This window comes from Oncorhynchus mykiss, chromosome 17 (assembly GCF_013265735.2).
Source record: "Oncorhynchus mykiss isolate Arlee chromosome 17, USDA_OmykA_1.1, whole genome shotgun sequence".
NCBI classification, from domain to species: Eukaryota; Metazoa; Chordata; class Actinopteri; order Salmoniformes; family Salmonidae; genus Oncorhynchus; species Oncorhynchus mykiss.
The window spans coordinates 89,705,009-89,726,131 of record NC_048581.1 but is presented as its reverse complement, the minus strand read 5'-3'; the positions used below and the strand labels follow the sequence as shown (position 1 = coordinate 89,726,131).

Sequence of the window (21,123 nt, the reverse complement as noted above, 5' to 3'; positions counted from 1 at the left end):
AACATGACACCCCACAAATCACTGTTCAGTTTTACCTTGATATGGTGTTTAATCAGTCTTGAATGTATAAGTCGACTACTGCGCCGGTTTATTATAGGTCATTCGGTTTAGAACGTGGTTTTGAGGGCACGGCGAAGTGTATGGACTATACGCAGATTTAGCTTTTTATTTGTCTAGTGTAATTGGATAGGGTAGTTCTTAGCTCCGTCGCCTTTTGCATCTCTCTCTCTCTCCCTCTCTCTCACTACAACTCCCCCCCCCCTCTCTCTCTGTCTCTCTCTCTCTCTCTCGCTCTCTCTCTCCCCAACCCCCGCTCCCTCCCTCTCTCTCTCTCTGGTTAATTGGTACACTGACATCAGGATTATTTGTTACAGTTGAAGGCTCTATCTCCGACAATGTGGACATCATCCTGGGATATATAATTTTCTGCGACTATTTCCCAGTGATTTCTTTTTTTTTACATACCAAGCAAGGTAAGACTTGACTATTTAAAAACATTTGTGCGTAAATATGTAGTTGTTCTGCTTACCTTTTGGGTACGATATGAATGAATACAGACTTGGGAGATGTGTCACAGCAAAATGTCTCACTTTGAAATATTGTCGCTCTGATAATTGACAGGTGAAAAGACATTGTCGCCCGACAGAATCGCGGTATTTCTCAACTTCAAAGAACTGTCGGACATAGGATCATGTACCAATTCCACCGGTCAAGGCGCCGAGCAGCCGCACCACGCTTACATCGTTACATAAATGCAGTAGGATAAACGGTTTCGTAACATGTTTACATGTTTTGAAATAATTTGTATCATCTGCGCGCGTTTTCTTTCCATTTGCGTTGTATTACGAGGTGATATGTTTGCTTGCGTGTCTATTATGTCTATGATAGGCGATTGACTGGCTTTAGAATCGGGAAAGCAACGGGAAAGTATCGAAGTTATGTCGCGGAGCTGTGATTCTATCCTGGTGCTACAGAACACCTTGCTCTCTCGCTCGATTCCCCTTCTGAGGTTTTCCGTGGCATTGGCTGTGTCACTGTCCCTACTCCCGACATGTATATTTCACAGACATTAGTAGTTTATTGAGATTTCGCACACGTGATGTATCTATTGTTCTGCGAGGCTGAAAGACGATGGAGCGGCGAAGCACGAGGTCCCCCTGCCCGGTTGCCGTTCTGCTGTTTGCGTGACAGTCAGCACTCGTTCTGCATCATTCAACTCCAAGCCTAATTGATCACAATCCCATTGATCCAATTATGAACTGTTTTGGAGAGAGTACTAATTTATACACGCTAGGCCCACTTGTTCTCCTAATTTTAGGCTGTGTTTATTATATAGGCTACCTTACTAAATCATGGCGTTTCTGAATCCGTTATAAAATGTAGACCTAAACCTATCTATGTTTATTGTAAAAGTAGGACTTCAGTTAGTTGTAAATGATCCATTTTGTAGGCTGGATATTTATTTATATTTAGAACACTTTGCGATTAGGCCCACAGTCAGAGCTCTGAGCCATAAGCCTTATTAACAGTCGGCATGCTGTGTGCAGGAAGATGTCATCACTGCCAGCGTTTTAATAACCTCTGGAAATTAAAAATAAATAAAAGTAAAAGCCGAATTAATGTATAAAGGAGGTGATATGTTTGCTTGCGTGTGTATAAAGGAGGTGATATGTTTGCTTGCGTGTGTATAAAGGAGGTGATATGTTTGCTTGCATGTCTATTATGAAACTCTTAGTATGGACATCACAGTGTTTCTGAGTTCTGAGATTACGGTGAAAGGTCTATAGAGAGGTGTGTGTGTGTGTGTGTGTGTTACAGAGAGAGTGTGTGTGTGTGTGTGTGTGTGTGTGAGTGTGTGTGTGTGTGTGTGTGTGTGTGTGTGTGTGTTACAGAGAGAGTGTGTGTGTGTGTGTGTGTGTGTGTGTGTGTGTGTGTGTCTGTGTGTGTGTGTGTGTGTCTGTGTGTGTGTGTCTGTGTGTGTGTGTGTGTCTGTGTGTGTGTTACAAAGAGAGTGTGTGTTACAGCCCACAGTCTACCTATCAACCAACAGGATAAAAAAGCATTCCAGTTACACAATCTCTGAGAGAGATTAAAAGTAATATGGGAGTTTAATCTGGAGGGGAGGAGGGTGGGGTTGTGACCACATACATTTTAAAGTACACAATCTATTTATAGATCAGGCAAACAAGACATAAAAATGCTGCTGGGTTTGATCCTGTTATCAGCTTGAAGTTACGCCCCAGTAAGTTATCAGCTTGGAGGAATGCTCCAGTAAGTTACCAGCTGGGAGGAAGGCTCCAGTAAGTTATTAGCTGGGAGGAAGGCTCCAGTAAGTTATTAGCTGGGAGGAATGCTCCAGTAAGTTATTAGCTGGGAGGAAGGCTCCAGTAAGTTATTAGCTGGGAGGAAGGCTCCATCCAGTAAGTTATTAGCTTGGAGGAAGGCTCCAGTAAGTTACCAGCTTGGAGGAAGGCTCCAGCGAGTTACCAGCTGGGAGGAAGTTATTCTGAACAGAACGATAAGATAGATATACAGCTAATTGTATAGGCATAGTGCACGGAGCAGTTTGTAGTTTAAAGCACGCAGAGACTGTTGGGCCCTACAGTGGTACTATACTGTAGCTCTGAGGTGGAGCAACTACGGCCTGCGTCACAAATGGCATTTTATTCCCTATATTTGAACAATGGCCATACGGCTCTGGTCAAAAGCAGTACACTATGTATGACATAGGGTGCCATTTGGGACAAGTCATTGAGAAGAGATATTGATCTCGTCCTTGCGGGCAGTCACAGTGGCACCAGCTTGAGGCCTGTCATGTGGTTTCTAAGATTCAGACTAAAACTGTTGTTCTGTTTCTCCACTGACTCCTGGTGTCATACGCTGTATCACATGTTAAGATTAAAGATAGGAGAGAGAGAGAGAGAGAGAGATGCATGTTTTTCTGGGTCCTTTTTTTGTATCACACTTCTTCAGTGTGTTTGCCACTCCAATCCTCCTCAATGGGGAGTCATTTTCCATCAATGTCACCGCTCCTCTCTCTTTCTCTCTCTCTCTCTCTCTCTCTCTCTCTCTCTTCTCTCTCTCTCTCTCTCTCTCTCTCTCTCTCTCTCTCTCTCTCTCTCTCTCTCTCTCTCTCTCTCTCTCTCTCTCTCTCTCTCTCTCTCTCTTTCTCTCTTTCTCTCTCCCCCCCTCTCCTTTCAGCTCTGTTTCCTTTTCTCAAACTTTTTAAAATGTTCTCAAGAGATGCTGCAGTTTCTACGTCAGAAAATGTTAGGCCTAAACTGCAGCAATAGAATGTATTATAATTCTAGAATTCTACTGTAGACTCTTAGATGTTCACGTTCTAGAATTATAATACATTATTCTACTGTAGACTCTTAGATGTTCACGTTCTAGAATTATAATACATTATTCTACTGTAGACTCTTAGATGTTCACATTCTAGAATTATAATACATTATTCTACTGTAGACTCTTAGATGTTCACATTCTAGAATTATAATACATTATTATACTGTAGACTCTTAGATGTTCACATTCTAGAATTATAATACATTATTATACTGTAGACTCTTAGATGTTCACGTTCTAGAATTATAATACATTATTCTACTGTAGACTCTTAGATGTTCACATTCTAGAATTATAATACATTATTCTACTGTAGACTCTTAGATGTTCACGTTCTAGAATTATAATACATTATTCTACTGTAGACTCTTAGATGTTCACATTCTAGAATTATAATACATTATTATACTGTAGACTCTTAGATGTTCACATTCTAGAATTATAATACATTATTCTACTGTAGACTCTTAGATGTTCACATTCTAGAATTATAATACATTATTCTGTTGTAGACTCTTAGATGTTCACATTCTAGAATTATAATACATTATTATACTGTAGACTCTTAGATGTTCACGTTCTAGAATTATAATACATTATTCTACTGTAGACTCTTAGATGTTCACATTCTAGAATTATAATACATTATTATACTGTAGACTCTTAGATGTTCACATTCTAGAATTACAATACATTATTCTACTGTAGACTCTTAGATGTTCACATTCTAGAATTATAATACATTATTATACTGTAGACTCTTAGATGTTCACATTCTAGAATTATAATACATTATTATACTGTAGACTCTTAGATGTTCACATTCTAGAATTATAATACATTATTCTACTGTAGACTCTTAGATGTTCACATTCTAGAATTATAATACATTATTCTACTGTAGACTCTTAGATGTTCACATTCTAGAATTATAATACATTATTCTACTGTAGACTCTTAGATGTTCACGTTCTAGAATTATAATACATTATTCTACTGTAGACTCTTAGATGTTCACGTTCTAGAATTATAATACATTATTCTACTGTAGACTCTTAGATGTTCACATTCTAGAATTATAATACATCATTCTACTGTAGACTCTTAGATGTTCACATTCTAGAATTATAATACATTATTATACTGTAGACTCTTAGATGTTCACATTCTAGAATTATAATACATTATTATACTGTAGACTCTTAGATGTTCACGTTCTAGAATTATAATACTTTATTCTACTGTAGACTCTTAGATGTTCACATTCTAGAATTATAATACATTATTCTACTGTAGACTCTTAGATGTTCACGTTCTAGAATTATAATACATTATTCTACTGTAGACTCTTAGATGTTCACATTCTAGAATTATAATACATTATTATACTGTAGACTCTTAGATGTTCACATTCTAGAATTATAATACATTATTCTACTGTAGACTCTTAGATGTTCACATTCTAGAATTATAATACATTATTCTGTTGTAGACTCTTAGATGTTCACATTCTAGAATTATAATACATTATTATACTGTAGACTCTTAGATGTTCACGTTCTAGAATTATAATACATTATTCTACTGTAGACTCTTAGATGTTCACATTCTAGAATTATAATACATTATTATACTGTAGACTCTTAGATGTTCACATTCTAGAATTACAATACATTATTCTACTGTAGACTCTTAGATGTTCAAATTCTAGAATTATAATACATTATTATACTGTAGACTCTTAGATGTTCACATTCTAGAATTATAATACATTATTATACTGTAGACTCTTAGATGTTCACATTCTAGAATTATAATACATTATTCTACTGTAGACTCTTAGATGTTCACATTCTAGAATTATAATACATTATTCTACTGTAGACTCTTATAATACATTATTCTACTGTAGACTCTTAGATGTTCACATTCTAGAATTATAATACATTCTATTGCTGTAGACTCTTAGATGTTCACATTCTAGAATTATAATACATTCTATTGCTGTAGACTCTTAGATGTTCACATTCTAGAATTATAATACATTATTATACTGTAGACTCTTAGATGTTCACATTCTAGAATTATAATACATTATTATACTGTAGACTCTTAGATGTTCACGTTCTAGAATTATAATACATTATTATACTGTAGACTCTTAGATGTTCACATTCTAGAATTATAATACATTATTCTACTGTAGACTCTTAGATGTTCACGTTCTAGAATTATAATACATTATTATACTGTAGACTCTTAGATTTTCACATTCTAGAATTATAATACATTATTATACTGTAGACTCTTAGATGTTCACATTCTAGAATTATAATACATTATTATACTGTAGACTCTTAGATGTTCACATTCTAGAATTATAATACATTATTATACTGTAGACTCTTAGATGTTCACATTCTAGAATTATAATACATTATTATACTGTAGACTCTTAGATGTTCACATTCTAGAATTATAATACATTATTATACTGTAGACTCTTAGATGTTCACATTCTAGAATTATAATACATTATTATACTGTAGACTCTTAGATGTTCACATTCTAGAATTATAATACATTATTCTGTTGTAGACTCTTAGATGTTCACATTCTAGAATTATAATACATTATTATACTGTAGATGTATTTATTATAATTCTAGAATGTGAACATCTAAGAGTCTACAGTATAATGATGTATTATAATTCTAGAATGTCGATATTTAAGAGTCTACAGTAGAATGTATACTAGAATTCTAGAATAGAGACGCCAAACTGTTAGAGATGTGGTCCTAAGCTAGTCACTGTTGAAGAATGGGCGTATTGTCCCTCTGTCTCACTGTGCCAGAGTATGAGAGGAACAACACCATATTTCAAACCAGCCCAGGGTTTCTCAAACTCAGTCCTCAGGCCCACCAACTCATCATCCAGCTTTGATTATTTGAATAAGCTGTGTCGTGCTATGGCAAAACCCCAAAACATGCATTGTGTTTTTTTGGGGTTAATTAAGTGCCTTGCTCAAAGGCACATCAACAGATTTTTTTCACCTAGTCAGCTTGGGAATTCTAACCAGTGACCTGGCCCAAAACTGACCCAATGCTCTTAACCACTAGGCTACCTCCTGCCCCTGTTCTTATAGGACTTTGGTCAAAAGTAGTGCACTAAATAGGGAATAGGGACTAGGGTGTCATTTGGGATGACGCCGAGGTCTCTTTTACATAAGACCGTCCCAGTTGGTTTTGGTTCTATCGACCAGAGGAATTTAGGTCAGTCTTAATTGATACTCAGACACATTTTAATTAGTGAGAGAAACGTGCTGTTCTGTTCCCTCTCTCCCTCTCCCTCTCCCTCTCCCTCTCCCTCTTCCTCTCCCTCTCCCTCTCTCTCTCTCTCTCTCTCTCTCTCTCTCTCTCTCTCTCTCTCTCTCCCTCTCCCTCTCCCTCTCCCTCTCCCTCTCTCTCCCTCTCCCTCTCCCTCTCCCTCCCTCTCTCTCCCTCTCCCTCTCCCTCTCCCTCTCCCTCTCCCTCTCCCTCTCCCTCTCCCTCTCCCTCTCTCTCCCTCTCCCTCTCTCTCCCTCTCCCTCTCCCTCTCCCTCTCCCTCTCCCTCTCCCTCTCCCCATCTCGCCCCCATATTAAACAAAAGTTAAATAAACAATAAGACGCTCTCTCTCTCTCTGATGCAGTCTCTTAGCCTAGTAATTACCAGCTACTTTTCACCGGTGGACTCTGATGTTCAGGCATGCTATATAACATATAACATAATATTTCCGTTTTTTTAATTTTTATTCCACAATACACCGTAAAATAAATGTGAAAAATAAATGCAATTTGCACTCACTTGACTTTAAATATTGTATTATTTTCTTCTCTTATATTTGAGTGTACGTTGACACTATGCCAGTTTGCTAATTGCTCAACACTAACGTAAACTTTCAAGGCTGTGTGTGAACGTTTCATCTGTCTTCCTTTACAATTTTAATATTCAATTTTACGATAGAAAGAGGAAAACATTTCCGTAATGGAAAACACTGATTGTGTAATATATTTATTTTCACCAATACGGAAATAATCATATCTACCAAACACATCTATTAAACTCCTATTTTATAAACATGGCATGTCTGTCATTTTCCATAAAAAAAACATGAATAGGATCATGGTCACGGTCACTGTTAGATATGGAAGGAAAACATAGTTTGTAGCAAGCTTTCTTTCATGACATTGTGCTATCGCAGATCATTTAGGAAATAAACCCCTTGTACTCCAGTCCTCTTTGGCCCTCAAGCCCGCCCCTCTCCCCGGTTCGTATGTAAGTGAAAGGGGTAGTGTGTGAGTTTTTCGCCTAAGTGAAGGGAAGGGTATAGTGTAAGTTGGTATAAGTAAGTTGAGGGTATAGTGCATGAGTGTGTAAGTGAGGGTTGAAGTGTGTGTGTGTGTGTGTGTGTGTGTGTGTGTGTGTGTGTGTGTGTGTGTGTGTGTGTGTGTGTGTGTGTGTGTGTGTGTTTGTGTGTTTGTGTGTGTGTGTGTAGCCTAAGTGAGTGGAAGGGTATGTAAATTGAGGGTATAGTGCATGAGTGTGTAAGTGATGGTTGAAGTGTGTGTGTGTGGCCTAAGTTGAAGTAGACCTCCGGACCCTGTGAGATGCTGGAGCTCTAGAACATAGAGGAAGAGATGCTGGAGTTCTAGAACTCTAGAAGCTAGAGGAAGAGCTGCTGGAGCTCTGAACACTAGAAGCTAGAGAAAGAGATGCTGGAGCTCTAGAACTCTAATAGCTAGAGAAAGAGATGCTGGAGTTCTAGAACTCTAGAAGATAGAGGAAGAGATGCTGGAACTCTAGAACTTTAGAAGCTAGAGAAAGAGATGCTGGAGCTCTAGAACTCTAGAAGCTAGAGGAAGAGATGCTGGAACTCTAGAAGCTAGAGGAAGAGATGCTGGAGCTCTAGAACGCTAGATGCTAGAGGAAGAGATGCTGGAGCTCTAGAACTCTAGAAGCTAGAGGAAGAGATGCTGGAGCTCTAGAACTCTAGAAGCTAGAGGAAGAGATGCTGGAACTTCAGAGATCTAGAACTCTAGAAGCTAGAGGAAGAGCTGCTGGAACTTCAGAGATCTAGAACTCTAGAAGCTGGAGGAAGAGCTGCTGGAACTTCAGAGATCTAGAACTCTAGAAGCTAGAGGAAGAGCTGCTGGAACTTCAGAGATCTAGAACTCTAGAAGCTAGAGGAAGAGCTGCTGGAACTTCAGAGATCTAGAACTCTAGAAGCTAAAGGAAGATAAGTTTTCATTCCAAAGCCCTTTGAGGCCTCCCAGGGATAACGTGGTGCAATGAAAGCTGCTAGAAATCTCTCTCTATCTCTGGCATCAGATTTGAGGCTTACAGGTTAATGACTTACCTCAGGGAACAAATGGAGAAAAGCCCTTGTGCATACGGAGCTTTATGACGTGTGTAGAGCAAAACTTGGTAGAGTGCAATCTGAGATATATTACTGGGATAACACTACACCGAAAGCCTGCAGGTATAATGCAGTAAAGTGTTACCATTACTTGTAATAGTTATTATTTCGGATATGAGGGGCAGGTCTATGACCATACTAAATGAGAAGAGAAGTTCTTAAGGGTAGTGCACTATTACTGAATTGTCACGTTGAATCTTGGTGGTGTTTGGGGAAGCTACTCTGAACGCATATACTGAGTGAACAAAGCATTAAGGACACCTTCCTAATATTGAGTATTCAACACCTTTGTTATGGCAATCCTAAATAAGTTTAAGAAGTAAAAATGTGCAAGTCACATAATAAGTTGATTGGACTCTCTCTCTCTCACTGTGTGCAATAATAGTATTTAACGTTATTTGTTTATGTCTACAAATGACATCTCTGTACTCCACACTTAGTATCTGTAAATTCCCTCAGTTGAGCAGTGAATTTCCCTTTGAGCATGGTGAAGTTATTTACCATTTGGATGGTGTATCAATAAACCCCAGTCACTACAAAGATACAGGCGTCCTTCCTAACTCAGTTGCCAGAGAGAAAGGAAACTGCTCATTTCACACGAGGCCAACGATGACTTTAAAACGGTTACAGAGTTTAATGGCTGTGATAGGACAAAACTGAGGATGGATCAACGACATTGTAGTTACTCCACAATACTAACCTAATTGACAGAGTGAAAAGAAGGAAGCCTGTACAGAATAAAAATCATATTCTTGCTGTAAACATGCCTCCTGTTTGCAACAAAGCACTAAAGTTTACACTGCCCAAAAAAATGTGACAAAGCAATTAACTTTTAGTACAAAGTGTTATGTTCGGGGAAAATCCTATTCAACACATTACTGAGTACCACTCTTCATATTTTCAAGCGTAGTTGTGGCTATTAAGGACTGAGGAGTTTTTCAGGATAAAAAATACAAGTTATGGAGCTCAGCACTGGCAAAACAATCCTAGAGGAAAACCTCTGCTTTCCAATAGGCACTGGGAGATGAATTCACCGTTCAGCAGGACAATAACCTAAAACACAAGGCCAAATCTACACTGGGAGATGAATTCACCGTTCAGCAGGACAATAACCTAAAACACAAGGCCAAATCTACACTGGGAGATGAATTCACCGTTCAGCAGGACAATAACCTAAAACACAAGGCCAAATCTACACTGGGAGATGAATTCACCGTTCAGCAGGACAATAACCTAAAACACAAGGCCAAATCTACACTGGGAGATGAATTCACCGTTCAGCAGGACAATAACATAAAACACAAAGGCCAAATCTACACTGGGAGATTAATTCACCGTTCAGCAGGACAATAACATAAAACACAAGGCCAAATCTACACTGGGAGATTAATTCACCGTTCAGCAGGACAATAACCTAAAACACAAGGCCAAATCTACACTGGGAGATTAATTCACCGTTCAGCAGGACAATAACCTAAAACACAAGGCCAAATCTACACTGGGAGATGAATTCACCGTTCAGCAGGACAATAACCTAAAACACAAGGCCAAATCTACACTGGGAGATTAATTCACCGTTCAGCAGGACAATAACCTAAAACACAAGGCCAAATCTACACAAATCTTCAAGACAGTGAATGTTACTGAGTGGCCGGGTTACTTTTCTTTAAAAGAAAAAAGACATTTCTAAGTGACCCCAAACATTTCAACGGTAATGTATTTTGCATTCTGTTGGTGTAATCTGTATGAAGGCAAAAACACCGTTTTTTAACAAAGGACGAGCCTTTCTTAATAATCTACTGGAGAACGATTTTGGGTTTGAATATAATTTATGTATGAGTGAAGCTTTTAGTGAGAGGTTTAAAGCTTTAATAATTAATCACTTTAGCCCCCCCAAACTCAAATTCATTATATAAATAGGCACTTTTAATTTAGTCTGTCCTGGCATTCCATTTAAAATGAAATATTATTTTGCTCATATTATTTAGAAAATGAGTCGTCTGGAGTAGGCAGCGACATTAGTAAGTAAGTAAACCGTGATAGGACCAAAGAGTTAATCAATGTGCATTTTCCATAAATAGACACGTATTTACCTCTCCATGGTTACAGAATCTTATCTATCTTTGCAAACCTTTCTTTTGACATTAATTGTTGTAAGTTCATTTATATTTTTTGAGATGTGAATACCAACTGTGTCTACTTCACCATAATTGTATTGGTAAACTACAAGGTAGTGTAAACACTGTGTCTTTTAATGAACCAATAATAATATGGTACACTTGTCGTAATTAGGTTTTAGTTCAGAGAGGCTAGAAAAGTGATCGAGATCTTCAATGAGACCGTGCAGCGATCCAGGGTTTGGCAAAAAACTAGAGTTATCGGCACTTTTTTGTTTTTATCCCCCGTATTTCTAAAACCTTGATGATCTTGTTCGATCTAATTTTAATATTTAGCATTTCAATGGCCATGATAAATAGATATGGAGAAAACGGACAGCCTTGTTTTACTCCTCTTAAAAGCTCAATCAATACATTCTGAGAAGTAACCATTATTTACTATTTTACATCTGGGGTTGCGGTACATAACTTTAACCCATTTTATAAGAGATTCACCGAAATTAAAGTAATCCAGGCATTTATATATAATTTCTAGTCGTACTTTATCAAACACCTTTTCAACATCTGCTATGAAGACCAGGCCTGGTATCTTTGATGTGCCGATAACTAGAGTTATCGGCACTTTTTTGTTTTTATCCCCCGTATTTCTAAAACCTTGATGATCTTGTTCGATCTAATTTTAATATTTAGCATTTCAATGGCCATGATAAATAGATATGGAGAAAACGGACAGCCTTGTTTTACTCCTCTTAAAAGCTCAATCAATACATTCTGAGAAGTAACCATTATTTACTATTTTACATCTGGGGTTGCGGTACATAACTTTAACCCATTTTATAAGAGATTCACCGAAATTAAAGTAATCCAGGCATTTATATATAATTTCTAGTCGTACTTTATCAAACACCTTTTCAACATCTGCTATGAAGACCAGGCCTGGTATCTTTGATGTTTCATAATGTTCAATTGTTTCAAGTAATTGTCGTATATTATCTCCAATATATCCTTCATCTCAAAGTGTGCTAGGATTTTTTCCTCTCTCAGGATGTGATTCACGTGGGCGTCCATTTTACAGGAAACACAACAAGACTAGAGAAGAAGAAACAATCTTGTGTTATAGTCTACTGTCCCTCCTCCCCTCAAACCAATCTAGTGTTATAGTCCACTGAATAATGCAGTTGAACACAGACAGCGCTCTCTCTCATCTCTACTGCACAACTACTCCCAACCAGATCTAGGTCAAATGGCTTGTTTCCTTAAAGACAAAGACTGGTTTCTGGGAAGCTGTTCAATGGTTCCTTCAATTCTAGTATTCAGAGTGATTTACAGTCAGAATATAACGTATCAATGCCGTATGAGCTGTCTGTCTTTACTGTGATCAAAACACTTGTTTGTTTTACTCCATTGGTACAAACATTAGAGTCAAATGTACAAACAAAATAGCTTAGTTATAATAATAATAACAATAACAATAATAATAATAATAACAATAATAATAATAATAACAATAATAATAACAATAATAATAATAATAATAATAATAATAATAATAATAATAATAACAATAATAATAATACGAATAATAATAATAATAATAATATGAATAATACAAGTGAAAATTGTAATGTGGAAGTCAAGGACTGTCAGTCATTTAATGTGAGAGCGCTTATATTTCCCCAACCCTCAGCTGTTTACCTAAACAAGTGGTGTGGCTCTGTTGTTGTTTTTCAAAACCCAGAATGTAACTTTAATCTCTGTTAAGAGGAGATGGTTGTCAGAAAGAAAAAAAAAACACGGCACACTCTCTCTCTTTCCCTCTCTCTCTCTCTCTCTCTCTCTCTCTCTCTCTCTCTCTGTCTCTCTGTCTCTCTCTCTCTCTCTCTCTGTCTGTCTCTCTGTCGCTCTGTCTCTCTCTCTCTCTCTCTGTCTCTCTCTCTCTCTCTCTTTCTCTCTCTCTCACTCTCTCACTCTCACACACACACAACAGAAAATGGGGTTAGATGTTAGCTGGCTGCTGATTATGAACAAAAGCAAGTGGTTGTTCTCTTATCCGTTTTACCTGAACCCTGACCCCTAACCCTGACCATGACCCTGACAGACAGGCTGACACTAACCCTGACCCTAACCCTGGCCCTGACCCTGACAGACAGGCTGACCCTAACCCTGACCCTGACCCTGACAGACAGGCTGACCCTAACCCCAGCCCTGACAGACAGGCTGACCCTAACCCTGACCCTGACCCTAACCCTGACCCTGACAGACAGGCTGACCCTAACCCTGACCCTGACCCTAACCCTGACCCTGACAGACAGGCTGACCCTAACCCTGACCCTGACCCTGACAGACAGGCTGACCCTAACCCTGACCCTAACCCTGACCCTGACAGACAGGCTGAACCCTGACCCTGACAATGACCGACAGGCTGACCCCAACCCTGATCCTAACCCTGGCCCTGACCCTGACAGACAGGCTGACCCTAACCCTGACCCTGACCCTAACCCTGACCCTGACAGACAGGCTGACCCTAACCCTGACCCTGACCCTAACCCTGACCCTGACAGACAGGCTGACCCTAACTCTGACCCTGACCCTAACAGACAGGCTGAACCCTGACGATGACAGAGAGACGTTAGCAAAGCAAGCTCTACTCTACTCCCACATACTTAGATACATACACAGATACACACACAGATACACACACTCACACACAGATACACACACATATACACATATACACACACTCACACACAGATACACACACAGATACACACACTCACACACATATACACACACAGATACACACACTCACACACATATGCACACACAGATACACACACAGATACACACACTCACACACAGATACACACACTCACACACAGATACACACACAGATACACACACTCACACACAGATACACACACTCACACACATATACACACACTCACACACAGATACACACACAGATACACACACTCACACACACAGATACACACACACACACACACAGATACACACACACACACACACACAGATACACACACTCACACACAGATACACACACTCACACACAGATACACACACAGATACACACACTCACACACAGATACACACACTCACACACAGATACACACATTCACACACAGATACACACACTCAAACACAGATACACACAGACACCATAGCAGTTTAAAATGCCTGTACGTTTGGCATCTGACAGGAAATTGGTGGGTGACACTTTGGTTTGATTGTCCTCAATTGACACATTTATTCTAAGTAGATGCTCAACAAATTATCAGTCCCATGGATATTATTAAATCAGCGATATTGTCATTAATAAAAATGAGAGCTCAACATCATTACCGTAGGCTGGGGAAATGAAGCTATATTTACTGTGGACTCCTAGCCAGTCATTCCAGGCTATGCCATAGATGAGGAAGGCCTCCGGATAGATGTAGGCTGGTGACGCCTGGTGACGGCTGGTGACGGCTGGTGACGCGTGGTATTGTGTGGTGACGCCTGGTGACGTGTGGTGACGCCTGGTGAAGCCTGGTGACGCGTGGTATCGTGTGGTGACGCCTGGTGACGCCTGGTGACGCGTTGTGACGCCTGGTGACGCGTTGTGACGCCTGGTGATGCCTGGTGACGCGTGGTATCGTGTGGTGATGCGTGGTGACGCGTGGTATCATGTGGTGATGCGTGGTATCGTGTGGTGACGTGTGGTATTGTGTGGTGACGTGTGGTATTGTGTGGTAATGTGTGGTAGACGCGTTGTGACGCCTGGTGACGCGTTGTGACGCCTAGTGACGCGTGGTGACGCCTGGTGATGCCTGGTGACGCGTGGTATCGTGTGGTGATGCGTGGTGACGCGTGGTATCATGTGGTGATGCGTGGTATCGTGTGGTGACGCGTGGTATTGTGTGGTGACGTGTGGTATCGTGTGGTATTGTGTGGTATTGTGTGGTATTGTGTGGTATTGTGTGGTGACGTGTGGTATTGTGTGGTATTGTGTGGTGACGTGTGGTATCATGTGGTATTGTGTGGTATTGTGTGGTATTGTGTGGTGACGTGTGGTATTGTGTGGTATTGTGTGGTGACGTGTGGTATTGTGTGGTATTGTGTGGTGACGTGTGGTATTGTGTGGTATTGTGTGGTGACGTGTGGTATTGTGTGTTGACGTGTGGTATTGTGTGGTGACGTGTGGTATCATGTGATGATGCGTGGTATTGTGTGGTGACGTGTGGTATTGTGTGGTGACGTGTGGTATCATGTGGTGATGCGTGGTATCGTGTGGTGACGTGTGGTGATGCGTGATATCGTGTGGTGACGTGTGGTATTGTGTGGTGACGCGTGATATCATGTGGTGATGCGTGGTGATGCCTGGTGACGTGTGGTATTGTGTGGTGACGCCTGGTGACGCGTGGTGACGTGAGATCATTTGTTCTAATTTATGTGTGACCTATGGATGACACAAACCCTTTGTGACTCCCATCTATCACTTTCTGTCCAATCAGTGCAGCTCGGCAGATGCAGACAAATTTACATTTCCTAGGGAGGGATGTTGGGGGTGGGGTAGGGTTGGTGGGGGGAGGGTGTGTGTGTGTGTGTGTGTGTGTGTGTTTGTGACCCCGGTGCAAATGAGGTCATTCTGCGTACGACGTCATCAGAAAACACCATGTTCCCTCTGAAGTACACTACTTTAGTCCCTGTATAGTACACTACTTTAGACCAGAGACAACAGGGGAATAGGCTGTCATTTGGAACGCAGACATATTTTGTTCTCTTCTTTAATTAAAGTTGAAGGATAGTGGAATATTGAATGAGACTAGTATGAGAGAGAGAGAGAGTCGTGTGATTGGATTTGGGCCGCTACCACGTGCATATAAATTGAATCTCGGACTCAGTCTGCACCTGGTATTAACGTGAGTCATGGGATTGGATTTGGGCCACTACCGTGTGCATATTTAGGAAATTATGTGATTGTCCAGTAATGTCTGAAACAGAGAGACCAGAGAAAGATGGAAAGATGGAGAGAGGAGGGGAGATGGAGAGGAGGCACGATGGAGAGAGGAGAGAAGTTGGGAGATGGAGAGAGAAGGGGAGATGGAGGGGAGATGGAGAGACGAAGGGAGATGGAGAGAGGAGGGAAGATAGAGAGAAGGAGGGATGGAGAGAGGAGGGAAGATAGAGAGAGGAGGGGAGATGGAGAGAGGAGGGAAGATAGAGAGAGGAGGGGAGATGGAGAGAGGACGGGAGATGGAGAGAGGAGGGAAGATAGAGAGAAGGAGGGATGGAGAGAGGAGGGAAGATAGAGAGAGGAGGGGAGATGGAGGGAAGGAGGGGATATGGAGAGAGGAGGGAAGATAGAGAGAGGAGCAGAGATGGATAGAGGGGAGATGGAGGGATGGAGAGAAGAGGGAAGATGGAGAGAAGAGGGAAGATGGAGAGAAGGGATGGATGGAAATTACCATGGCCATAATAGATGAAGAATGTTCCTCAGGACTGGGAGTGGGTGGGGTTATCACACAGACACATCGTTATTCATTGATGCCTTAGTGGAAGTCATGCATTGGTTGACACAGAGACCTCCTCTGTATTGCGTGTTAGCCAGTCATCATCCTACTCTGGTCTGCTCCTCACAAGGCCTGGCTTTGTCTCTGGATCTCTGGGAGGCCACAGGCAGAATGACACACAGAGTGGGGCGAGAGGAGAGGGCAGGGGGGAAGGGAGAAGAGGAGAGGATAGGAGGAGGGGGAATGGGAGAAGAGGAGATGATAGGAGGAGGGGGAATGGGAGAAGAGGAGAGGAGAGGGCAGGGGGGAAGGGAGAAGAGGAGAGGATAGGAGGAGGGGGAATGGGAGAAGAGGAGAGGATAGGAGGAGGGGGAAAGGGAGAAGAGAGGAGAGGGGGAATGGGAGAAGAGAGGGGAGGGGGAATGGAAGAAGAGAAAAGATGAGAGCACAGGGGAAAGGGAGAAGAGAAGAGAGGAGAGGACAGGGGGATAGGGATAAGATATGAGAGGAGAGGACAGGGGGAAAGGGAGAAGATAGGAGAGGAGAGGACAGGGGGAAAGGGAGAAGATAGAAGAGGAGAGGACAGGGGGAAAGGGAGAAGATAGGAGAGGACAGGGGGAAAGGGAGAAGATAGGAGAGGAGAGGACAGGGGGAAAGGGAGAAGATAGGAGAGGAGAGGACAGGACAGGGGGAAAGGGAGAAGATAGGAGAGGAGAGGACTGGGGGATAGGGAGAAGATAGGAGAGGAGAGGCCAGGGGGAAAGGGAGAAGATAGGAGAGGAGAGGACAGGGGGAAAGGGAGAAGATAGGAGAGGAGAGGACAGGGGGAATGGGAGGAGAAAAGAGAGTAGAGGACAGAGGGAAAGGAGAGGACAGGAGAAAGCTTTGCTATGTCTATAGAAGTATTGACCTCAGTGCTAGGGGATGGGGAGGAGATAGAGGAGAGGAGAGGAGAGGAGAGGAGATAGGGGGGAGGAGAGGAGATAGGGGGAGGAGAGGAGAGGAGAGGAGAGGAGAGGAGAGGAGAGGAGAGGAGAGGAGAGGAGAGGAGAGGAGAGGAGAGGAGAGGAGAGGAGAGAATCGGGTCTTTTCTGAACCAGCCGTAGAGCAGCAGTAGTGTGGGCTGTGTTCTCCTCGACCCTCTCTGCCTGTATTTAATCTCCTAATGCACTTTCTTGACTCTCAGATCTAATAATGACAGATTCCTGTTAAAGTAATGAGAACTGTCGGGGTTCTCCACGGAACAGAAGCAGAGACCGAGGCTTCATCCCAAACTGCATCCTATTCCCTACATAGTGCACTACCTTTGACCCTATAGGGGATAGGGTGCCATTTGTGATGTGAACTGGGACTCAGGCGGCGGTGGTGGATGGATGGGAGAAATTGAGGGGAAAGGAGGAATGGAAGGGGTTTCGTCATAAATGACCTACTGACAGACGGACACTTGTACTTCTAAAGTCTTGGAAATGTCAATAAGGTTGTCTCATTTGTACTGTAAAGATGCAGCAGTAGCATTCTGCATGGTAGTCTGTCTCAGGAACTGTCTGTCTGTCTGTCTCAGGAACTGTCTGTCTGTCTGTCTGTCTCAGGAACTGTCTGTCTCAGGAACTGTCTGTCTGTCTGTCTGTCTCAGGTTCTGTCTGTCTGTCTCAGGAACTGTGTCTGTCTCAGGAACTGTCTGTCTGTCTCAGGAACTGTCTGTCTGTCTATCTGTCTCAGGAACTGTCTGTCTGTCTGTCTGTCTGTCTGTCTGTCTGTCTCAGGAACTGTCTGTCTGTCTCAGGAACTGTCTGTCTGTCTCAGGAACTGTCTGTCTGCCTGTCTGTCTGAGGAACGGCCTGTCTGTCTCAGGAACTGTCTGTCTGTCTCAGGAACTGTCTGTCTGTCTGTCTCAGGAACTGTCTGTCTGTCTGTCTGTCTGTCTCAGGAACTGTCTGTCTGTCTCAGGAACTGTCTGTCTGTCTGTCTCAGGAACTGTCTGTCTGTCTGTCTGTCTGTCTGTCTCAGGAACTGTCTGTCTGTCTCAGGAACTGTCTGTCTGTCTGTCTCTGAAACTGTCTGTCTGTCTCAGGAACTGTCTGTCTGTATGTCTGTCTGTCAGTCTGTCTGTCTGTCTGTCTCAGGAACTGTCTGTCTGTCTGTCTCAGGAACTGTCTGTCTGTCTGTCTCAGTAACTGTCTGTCTGTCTGTCTGTCTCAGGAACTGTCTGTCTGTCTGTCTCAAGAACTGTCTGTCTGTCTGTCTGTCTCAGGAACTGTCTGTCTGTCTCAGGATCTGTCTGTCTGTCTCAGGAACTGTCTGTCTGTCTCGGGAACTGTCTGTCTGTCTCAGGAACTGTCTGTCTGTCTCAGGAACTGTCTGATTTGATGGATGGCTGAGGAAAGGAAGTACCAGGGTTGCAAAGGTACAGGAAATTGACCAAAGTTACCATAATCTTTGGTAATTTTGGTAATATAACAGCTCATTTATGGCAATCTATGGTAACTTTGGTCATTTATACATGAATAACTTGATACATTTTGTCAGAAATGTTTTAATTCTCTGTATCTGAACACTTAGTGTACAAAACATTAGGAACACCTGCTCTTTCCATGACCTAGACTGACCAGGTGAATCCAGGAGATCAGTTATGATCCCTTGTTGATGTCACTTGTTAAATCCACTTCAAATCAGTGTAGATGAAGGGGAGGAGACAGGTTAAAGAAGGATTTTTAAGCCTTGAGGTAATTGAGAATTGTATTGTGTCATCCAGAGAGTGAATAGGCAAGACAAATGATGTAAATGCCTTTGAACGGGGGGGGGGGGGTATGGTAGTGTGTACCAAGCGCACCAGTTTGAGTGTGTCAAGAACTGCAATGCTGCTGGAGTTTTCACACTCAAACAGTTCCCTGTGTGAATCAAGAATGGGTCCACCACCCAAAGGAACATCCAGCCAACTTGATACTTAACAACTGTGGGAAGCATATTGGAGTCAACAATGGGCCAGAATCCCTGTGGAATGCTTTCGACACCTTGTAGAGTCCATGTCCCCGACAACTTTCTGGCTGTTCTGCGGAGCGCAACTCGATTTGTGACCCGTTTCAGGAAACTAGCGGTATGTCGCAAGTCCCGACTACACAGGAGAGCCATTTGAACGTTTTAAAAAATCTAATTTTTTCTTATCAAAATGCTTCTTTTTTTTGTCAGAAATGCCTTCTGGAACATGTGAACTTTCATGTACCTTAAATAACAAACCTGTCTGTAAATACAAATAAAATTGAATTATGTTAAATTAAGTTAAATGATGATCCTTGTTGGTTAAGCCACAGAAAAAGTTTTCAACCTTCCCACTAGCCATGATTGGCTGAGATAATGAGTGGGCTGGACATGCCGAGAGATGAGTTTGGATTGGTCTGCCATATAGAAGGCTTCGGTCTATTTGAGCTGGTCAGTCTCTGTTGGTAATCCTGTCGAACGTGGCTTTTTTTATAAATGTATTCGTGTAGCGGAGCTGCATAAGTGTTGCTCTCCTCTTTCTGGAGGATCAAGTTTTGAAATCAGTGGAATTATAGTTTGATATCTAAAGAGATGGAGAAAATACCTGTCTCCGGATTACATCTTCAAACTAAGGGCAGCTGTATGTATGGCGTTCCTGACAGGGAGACACGTCCATCATGCATGATGATGTATACAGGTATTATAGTCTAGCGTTAGCTAGCTACATTTTTATATATTACACGTTTCCAATTTTGACAGAAAGTGGTTTCATTTCAAGCTAAAGTGTACTGTTAGCTAGCTAGCTAACGTTAGCTGGCTGGCTCCCTGGCTAACGTTATGTGTATGACGTTATTATTCGTATCACAGAACCGTGTGTTTCGTTAGTTAGAGCCTAATGTTAGCTAGCTAACATTGAACCTGGTTGGTTAGCTCCCAGCAGATTCATGCAGGTTAGTAACGACATGATTTGGCACTATCTTCATTGTTGTTTAACTAGCTAACGTTAGCCTGCTGGCTCGTGAGCTAACGTTACGTGACGTGTGTGATCTTATACATGAAGGTGTTCCTAATATTTTGTCCACTCAGTTACTGTCTATGAGTTTCTAGTGGATCGACCATACTGTTCAAGAGAACCAGTTTTGCACCAAAACATTAACAATAAAGGCATTTTGTCATAGTAAACTAAAAAAAGATATTTCATGCTGAAACCCTCATATTATTCACGAAGTTGATGATTTATATTTAGGATAATGTTTTTATTTTCATTATATTTATATATATATTTTTTTATCTCATTTGATTATATTATATACACTCAGTGGCCCGTTTATTAGGTAACGTTTATCTAGTACCGTGTCAGATCCCCCTTTGCCTCCAAAACATCCTGAATTCTTTGGGGCATGGAAACATTGCTAATTTGGTATCAAGGGACCTAACATTTAGTTGTGAATTCAATACTGTAATTAGATCACCTGCCGCATGCTGCACATCAGTGAGTGACTCACAAGGCTCCAGTCTCTCATCATTATGTTCTTGTAAACAAACACAACTGACACGTGACTAGGGACTACTGTAAGGTTCATAATACCATGACAGGTGACTGGGGACTACCGTAATCTTCATAATAATGTGACAGGTGACTGGGGACTACCGTAATTTTCATAATAACATGACAGGTGACTGGGGACTACCGTAAGGTTCATAATAAGGTGAC

General features: G+C 41.5%; 1 protein-coding gene across 4 annotated transcripts in view; it reads left to right on the top strand.

The window, feature by feature from the left end:
* The first annotated feature begins 322 nt into the window (after positions 1-322).
* pcbp4 (poly(rC) binding protein 4) overlaps positions 323-21,123 on the top strand; it is a 148,238-nt gene continuing 127,437 nt past the window's right edge. For 2 of the 4 annotated variants that reach the window (XM_036950944.1, XM_036950946.1), the window contains exon 1: positions 325-473. The gene's annotated coding sequence lies outside the window, so the exon portion shown is untranslated. Of the gene's footprint in view, positions 474-21,123 lie in introns of all 4 variants that reach the window. The other 2 variants (XM_036950945.1, XM_036950942.1) reach the window with 2 other exon arrangements.